The sequence below is a fragment of the Mustela nivalis genome (genome assembly GCF_964662115.1).
Source record: "Mustela nivalis genome assembly, chromosome: 18".
Classification (NCBI taxonomy): Eukaryota; Metazoa; Chordata; class Mammalia; order Carnivora; family Mustelidae; genus Mustela; species Mustela nivalis.
The window spans coordinates 42,866,215-42,874,526 of NC_139037.1; positions in this window are offsets into that span (position 1 = coordinate 42,866,215).

Here is an 8,312-nt window from a genome sequence, read left to right on the forward strand (position 1 = left end):
CATTCTTCTTGAGTGCACATGGAACTTTCATCAGAATAGACAACATACTGGGTCACAACTCAGGTCTCAACTGATACCAAAAGACTGAGATAATTCCCTGCATATTCTCAGACCACAATGCTTTGAAACTGGAACTCAATTCCAAGAAAAAGTTTAGAAGAAATTAAAACACTTGGAAGCTAAAGACCATCCTGCTCAAGAATGTTTGGGTCAACTGGGAAATCAAAGAAGAACTTAACAATTCATGGAAACCAATGAGAACAAAAACACATTGGTCCAAAACCTATGGGATACGGGAAAGATGGTCCTAAGGGGGAAATATATAGGCATCCAAGCCTCACTCAAAAACATCAAAAAACCCCCAAATATATAAACTCTCTTTACACCTTAAAGAACTGGAGAATCACCAACAAATTAAGCCTACCCAAACACAAGAAGGGAAATAATTAAGATTAGGGCAGAGATCAATAAAATAGAAACCAGAAAAGAGAAAGGGCCTAAATTAATAAAATTATAAATGAAAGGGGAGAGATCATGATTAATAGCAGGGAAATAGAAACAATCATCAGAAATTATTATCAATAGCTATATGCCAAGAAGTTAAGCAACCTAAAAGAAATGGATGCATTCCTGGAAGCCTATAAATTTCCAAGACTGAAACAGGAAGAAATTCACAACCTGAATGGGCCAATAACTAGAAATGAGATTGAAGCAGTGATCAAAAACCTCCCAAAAAAAGCAAGAGTCCAGGACCTAATGGATTCCCTGGGGAATTCTACCAAACATTCAAAGAAGAAATAATACCTATTCTATTGAAGCTGTTTCAAAAAATAGAAACAGAAGGAAAACTTTCAGACTTTTTCTATGAGGCCAGCATCAACTTGATTCCCAAACCAGGCAAAGACTCCATCAAAAAGGAACAATTTCAGACCAATATCCTATATGGATGCCAAGATTCTCAACAAGATCCTAGCTAATAAAATCCAACAGGACATTAAGATGATTATCCACCACGGCCAGGTGGGATTTAACCCAGAGATGCAAGGGAAGTTCAACATTCACAAATCAATGTGATAGAACAAATTAAGAAAAGAGAGAACCACATGGTCCTCTCAATTGATGCAGAAAAAACATTTGACAAAACATGGCATCCTTTCCTGATTAAAACTCTTCAGAGTATAGGGATAGAGGGAACATTCCTCAACTTCATAAAATCCATCTATGAAAATCCCACAGTGAATATCATTCTCAATGGGGAAAAGCTGAGAGCTTTTCCCTTAAGATCAGGAATACAACAAGGATGCCCACTCTCACCACTACTGTTCAACATATTACTAGAAGTCCCAGCAACAGCCTGCTTCTCTCTCTGCCTCTGCCTGCTTGTGCGTTTGTGCTTGCTCTATCTGACAAATAAATAAATAAAAATCTTTAAAAAAAAATAAAAGAACATTAAAATGACTAATATGGGACAAAATGGCGTCCTGTACCTCAGTTTTGTTAAATAACAAAAATTCAACTAAGTATCAAATTGGCCTTATTCAATAATTCAGTGATTGGGAAGTATCCCATCTAGCAATAGAAAGGAACTACTATGAGCTATAGAAAAGGAAAGGTTTTTAAAGACAAAGGGAGTGGAAAATAGTTATTCAGCAAAGAATGCACTGTTTCAGGTAAGACCAACTTCTAAGGAGAATTGAAGGGGTCAAAGAGCAGATTGTCACCAGTGCTGACAGGTAATTCCACATGGACTAATTAAAGGTTACATTCCTGGGGGTTGAAACTGTTAGGTCAGGTTAGGTAGTAAGTCTTGGTTTGCTGACCTGGGTTTTAGCATAAAAACTCCATATTAGGCCAGATGTCTCCTTTTTGACAGGTTATAATGCACTAGGAAGAACAGAGCAACTCCTGTTCTATTTCTGCCAAATGGCATGATCAGAATCTAATCATAAGGAAATTGCAGAAATGCGAATTCAGCAATATTGTACAGAATAACTGGCCTTTTCTGTTCAAAAATGTCAAGATCAGAAAACACAAAGCTTGAGGAATTATTTCAGATGAAAGGAGACTAAAGAAACAGGACAATTGGGGGTGCCTGGGTGGCTCAGTGGGTTAAGCCTCTACCTTCGGCTCATGTCATGATTTCAGGGTCCTGGGACTGAACCCCGCATCAGGCTCTCTGCTCTCTCTGCCTGCTTCTCCTACTTGTGATCTCTCTGTCAAATAAATAAATATAACCTTTTTTTAAAAAAGAGAGACAGGACAATTAAATATAATGGATGATCCTGGACCAGAAAAAAATTTCTATGAAAGCTTTATTGGAAAAATTGTGAAATAATAATAAGGTTTATAGATCAAACAAAAGTATTATATCAGTGTAATTTTCCAAGTTTGATCATTATCCTGTGATTATGAAAGAGAATGTATATATTGAAACATCTAGAGGTAAAGGAGCCTCTGTGTGCAACTGACTTTTCTGAATGACAACTTTTCAGAAAAAAAAAATAGTCATAAAACAAATGCAATAAATGTTAGCAACTGCAGAATCACCATGAAGGGTGAAAATTGTAGCATTCTTGCAACTTTCCTGTAAGGACGAAATTATTTCAAAATAAAAAAAAGTTTTTTTTTTAACTATTTTATTTATTTATTTGACAGAGATCACAAGTAAGCAGAGAGGCAGGCAGAGAGAGAGGAAGGGAAGCAGGCTCCCCGCCAAGCAGAGAGCCTGAGGCGGGACTCGATCCCAGAACCCTGGGATCATGACCTGAGCCGAAGGCAGAGGCTTTAACTCACTGAGCCACCCAGGTACCCAAAAAGTTTTTTTTAACAAAGAAAATGTTTGCATTCTGCCTCCTCCTTTACACTGTGGTGTTGTGCAAGCTACTTCACCTCTCTGTGCCTCTGTGTCTGTCACATGAGAATCAAAACCAATTATGAGGAATAATTAATACATATTAAATTCTTAAAACTAGCCTGGCAAATAGAGTGAAAGTTTAGCTTTTTACAAGTCTTACTTGAAAATATGTCTTTTTTTCACCTCCAGGAAAATTTCTTTCCTTGTCTTTTTTTTCCTTCAAAATTCCCTCTTCTTCATTATTATTGGTGTCTCCTTCTAGAATTTCTGTTAGACATCAGAATTTCTGGAGCTGCCTTTTACATGTCATTTTTCTCTCAAGTTTTCCATTTTTATTCTTTTGTAGAGTTCTGGGAGCAACTCTGAGTTTGTTTTTTTTTTTTAAGATTTTATTTATTTATTTGACAGAGAGAGATCACAAGTAGGCAGAGAGGCAGGTAGAGAGAGAAGGGAGGAAGCAGACTCCCTGCTGAGCAGAGAGCCCGATGTGGGGCTCGATTCCAGAACCCTGGAATCATGACCCTAGCCGAAGGCAGAGGCTTTAACCCACTGAGCCATCCAGGCACCCCTGAACTTGATTTTTTTAAAAAAATATTTTATTTGAGAGAGAAAGAGCACAAGAGAGCACAAGTAGGGGCAGAGGGAGAAGCAGACTCCCTGCTGAGCAGAGAGCCCGACTCATGTTGGCTTGATCCCAGGACTGTAGGATCACAACCTGAGCCAAAGGCAGATGCTTAACTGACTAAGCAAACCAGATACCCTAGCTTGATTTTTCAATTGTTTGTGCCACTGTCTCCATTACCTTAGGAAAGAAAAAGAAGACATAAAACCAGATTAAGATTTTAGAATAAAAAAAGCCCAGTCTGCTCTCTTGAAGATTAATCTGATTTTATGCATACATTTTCTTTTTTAATATTTCAGGGATTGGGGAACTGAGGCAGGGTGGGAGATTTAGAGGCTTAATTGGGTGGGCTTTGTTCCAAATTCCTGAGGTCTGGACACTTTCTGCCATTAGAATCCTTGAAATACTCTGGTGTCATTATAATAAATTCAATTTTTCACTTATTCTTAATTAAAATTAAGATTTACAATTAAATTACAATTAAAGATTTAAAATTAAGGGGCGCCTGGGTGGCTCAGTGGGTTAAAGCCTCTGCTTTCATCTCGGGTCATGATCCCAAGGGGTCCTGGGATCGAGTCCCGCATCAGGCTTTCTGCTCAGCAGGGAGCCTGCTTCTCCTCTTCTGTCTCTGCCTGCCTCTCTGCCTACTTGTGATCTCTGTCTGACAAATAAATAAATAAATCTTAAAAAAAAAACCTGTTTGGGAATGCTTAGGTGACTGGAATTTATGGGGCAGGATCAAGAAAATAGTTCTCTGCAAAGAAAGAGTCCCAGAACTATGCATAGGCATCTTCTTAAAATCTTAATACTAAGCTGTGCACGTACAGGGAGACTCTATATAACCTAGCAGAGAACAACTGCTGGAGAGCTGTGAGCTGAACAATGATTCTAGAAGTTACACAGTGCTGGGAAACACGAAATCCAAAACACGCAGAGTGGATAAACACTTCTGAACACCCTCATAGTTGGCTGATACCCTAGAAAGTCAACATTTTAAGTGTAGGGCGATGTTAGACCTAAAGCAAAGGCTACTCTAAAGCTACTAGAAGAAAGCTTCAAAGTAGGCCTTGAAAGGATCAAACTGATTTGCCAGAAAATTAACCAGCCACTATAAAGAAAATCAATATTCTTTAAAGTAAGATAACAAATTCCAAGCTCTCAACATGTATCTATGATGTATAATATACAATAAAAAATGGCTAAGCATTCAAAAAAGCTGGCAAATGTGATCCATAAGCAGGAAAAAAGCAACCAGTAGAAATAGAACTTGAGATTACCCAGATATTAGAATAGAAGGCAGTATAAATATGTTCATTAACTTAATGGAAAATATAGTCATACTGAATAAATGGACAATGACGAGAGACAAACTCTCTAGGGGCCTGATACACAAAGGAAGCCATTTTAGATTTCTTTCTAAGTCAGCATGACTTATATAAACTTTGTTCAAACCAAAAGCCTGATTTATGGTCTGTCATGCTTGCATTGTACATCTGCTTTGTGAATGAGTAACTAAAGGAAAACCATCTTCTCCTTGAGATACTTATTGATAAATGTTCCTAGTCCCTGCATTTCTTTGACCTTAAAATTTATGATTCTTGTGTATATGGTAATTATAATTTTGTGAGCTTTTACAAGATGTAAAAAACTGTATAACCCTGTAAAAACTGTTCATTCTCTGGAGCACTTTCTTTCCTGTGAAGAGCATGAAAAAACATTTCCTGGGCAGCTGTCCTAACCTGGGGTCAAATAAAACTCTCTTTCTTAGAGATTCTAAAAGGCTTGTTCATTTTGCATCAACAATAGGAATTCCAGCAGAAAAACGGAATGTATAAAATAGAACTAAAAATGCAAGTTTTATGGGGCGCCTGAGTGGCTCAGTCAGTTAAGTACCTGGCTCTTGGTTTCAACGCAGGTCATGATTTCAGGGTCCTGGGATAGAGCCTGTATGGGCTCTCCACTCAGTGGGAGTCTGCTTATCCCTCTTCCTCTGCCCTGCCTCCCACTTGCACTCTCTCTCTCAAATAAATAAATGAATCTTAAAAAAAGAAAATGGAAGTTTTATAGCAGAATAAACGGAAATGAAAATTTCACTGAATGAGCATAAGAATAGATGGGAGGCATCAGAAGAAATAGCTGGTAATCACCAAGATAGATCAATAGTGATCCAATCTGAAGTACTTTAAAAAGGAAAAAGACTGAAAAAAACAAGCAAACAAAGGCACTTATGAAACAAGACTTATAACTTAAGTTCTAGAATGAGAAGATTAAATTATTATAAGACTTATAACTTAAGTTCTAGAATCAGAGGATTAAATTAAATTTGGTCATAATTAAATTATGACCCAAACTACCAAAATTCAACAAACAGAAAATATTATAATCAGATAGAGAAAAACAATACATAAAATATTGGAGACCAAAAGTATGAATAATGCTGACTTAGTTAGAAACAACAGTAGCCAAAAGACAACAGAATAACATCTTCAAAGAATTAAAGAAAAATATGTCAATTCAGAATTCTGTTTCCAGAGAAAATATGCTTTTAAAATGAAGACAAGATAAACCATAAAAGACTCTTAATCTCACGAAACAAACTGAGGGTTGCTGGGGGTTGGGGATAGGGTGGCTGGGTGATGGACATTGGGGAGGGTGTGTGCTATGGTGAGTGCTGTGAAATGTGTAAGCCTGATGATTCACAGACCTGTACCCCTCGGGCAAATAATACAGTATATGTTAATAAAAAATTAAAATGAAGAAGAAATAAAGATATTTTGAGATAAATTAAAATTTAGATTATAACTAGCAGAACTGCAGTTTAGAAAATAGTAAAGGAAATTCTTCAGGTTGAAGAGAATTGTCTTTAGATGAAAATATAGGAAGGAAGGACAGACATCAGATATGGTCAATATGTGGGTAAATATAAAACATGTTTTCTTCTTTAAATGTTATTAAATTTAATAAATGTTATTTATAAAATTATAAAATATATAACTATTTAAAGCAAAATAGTGCAGCACTGTATAGTGGGGATTATAGTGTATGTAGCTGGAAAAAAGTATGACAACTATAGGACAAAGAATAAGAAGTGTAGGGGCGCCTGGGTGGCTCAGTGACTTAAGCCTCTGCCTTCAGCTCAGGTCATGATCTCAGGGTCCTAGGATGGAGCCCTGCATCGGGTTCTCCGCTCAATGGGGAGCCTGCTTCCCCCTCTCTCTCCACCTGCCTCTCTGTCTACTTGTGATCTATCTCTCTGTCAAATAAATAAAATCTTTTAAAAAAAAGGAATAAGAAGCGCAAATGAAATGATACTGTTTACAAGGTTCTTATACTTTACACAGAGTGGTACATTAATTCTAAGTAAACTATATTTAATAAGGGTGCATATTTTAAGCCCTACAGCAACCTCTAACAAGATGCATGAAGGTATAGTAAAGAGCCAACAGAAAAATTCAAATATACCAGAAAAAATTCATCAGTTCTCCAAAAAAGAGAGGAAAGGATAGTTAATAAAAATGTGGCAAATATAAATCAACCAAATAGTAAATATAAATCCAATCAAATTAATAATTACATAAATATAAATGGATAAGTATTTCAATGAAAAACCAGATACTATCATACTGGATGAAAAATGTGAAACTCAAATCACATGGTATCTACCAGAAACATATTTTAAATATAAAATCACAGGTAGATGCAAGGAAAAAAAATGGAAAAAGATATACTAGCCAAGCAGTAAGCAAAGGAAAACTAAAGTGACTATGCTAATATTAGACAAAATAGACATTAAGATGAGACATAAAGAAATGTTTCATAATAGAAGGATCAATTCATTGGGAAGACACACAATCATAAATGTGAATATACTATATAATAGAGTTTCAAAATACATGAAGCAAAAACTAAACCAACTCAAGGGAGAAATTGACAAATCTAAAATTGAAGTTTTCATGTATCTCCTACTTCAGATATATTCTTCTATTTGCAAAATGAGAATAAGATTGGCTTTGACATTTTCAAATAATTTCTAATTTTTATATTCTAAGTTTTATATTCTTTTTTTATATTCTAATTTTTATATTCTAAGTTTTATATTCTTGAGAGAAGAACAAATTCTTCCATCTATTAACTACTGTATCAAAATATTTGAGATGGGTAGGATGCTGCAGTGGTAGATAAATCCTGGTGGGCTTATCCCATTCCCTTCCTGAATGAACCGGGACATGATGAATTCAATGATTACTCACCTGAGAAAGACTTCTGAAGATACTCTTCCTAATGTTCACTTTTCAATCCTCTTCATCAGAAAGACAAAAACATTATAAATGTATGTACTTTGTAACAGAGCTTGAAAATACCTGAAACAAACAAACAAACAAATACCTGAAACAAAACCTGATGGAACTAAAGGGAAAACAGAAATAAACACACTTCTCTCATACCTCTAATTACTACATTTTTAAAAATCAGTAAGAATAAAGGACATCTGAATGACAACTCATTAGTCCCCCCTTACTCACAGAGAGCACTTTTCAAGACCCAAAGGGGATGCCTGGAAGGGTAGATAGTACTGAACCTCATATATACTGTTTTTTTTTTTTTCTATACATACGTACCTATAATAAAGTTTAATTTATAAATTAGGGACAGTAAGAGGTTAACAGAAATAATAATGAAATATAACAATTATAACTACGTTGTATGTTGCAAAGCTTTTGCAATATAACAAAAGTTATGTGAATGTGTTCTCTTTCCCAAAATATCTTATTTGCCTTACTCACTTTGTGATGTGAGATGATAAAATGCCTAATAATGCGAGAAAGTGAGGTGAAT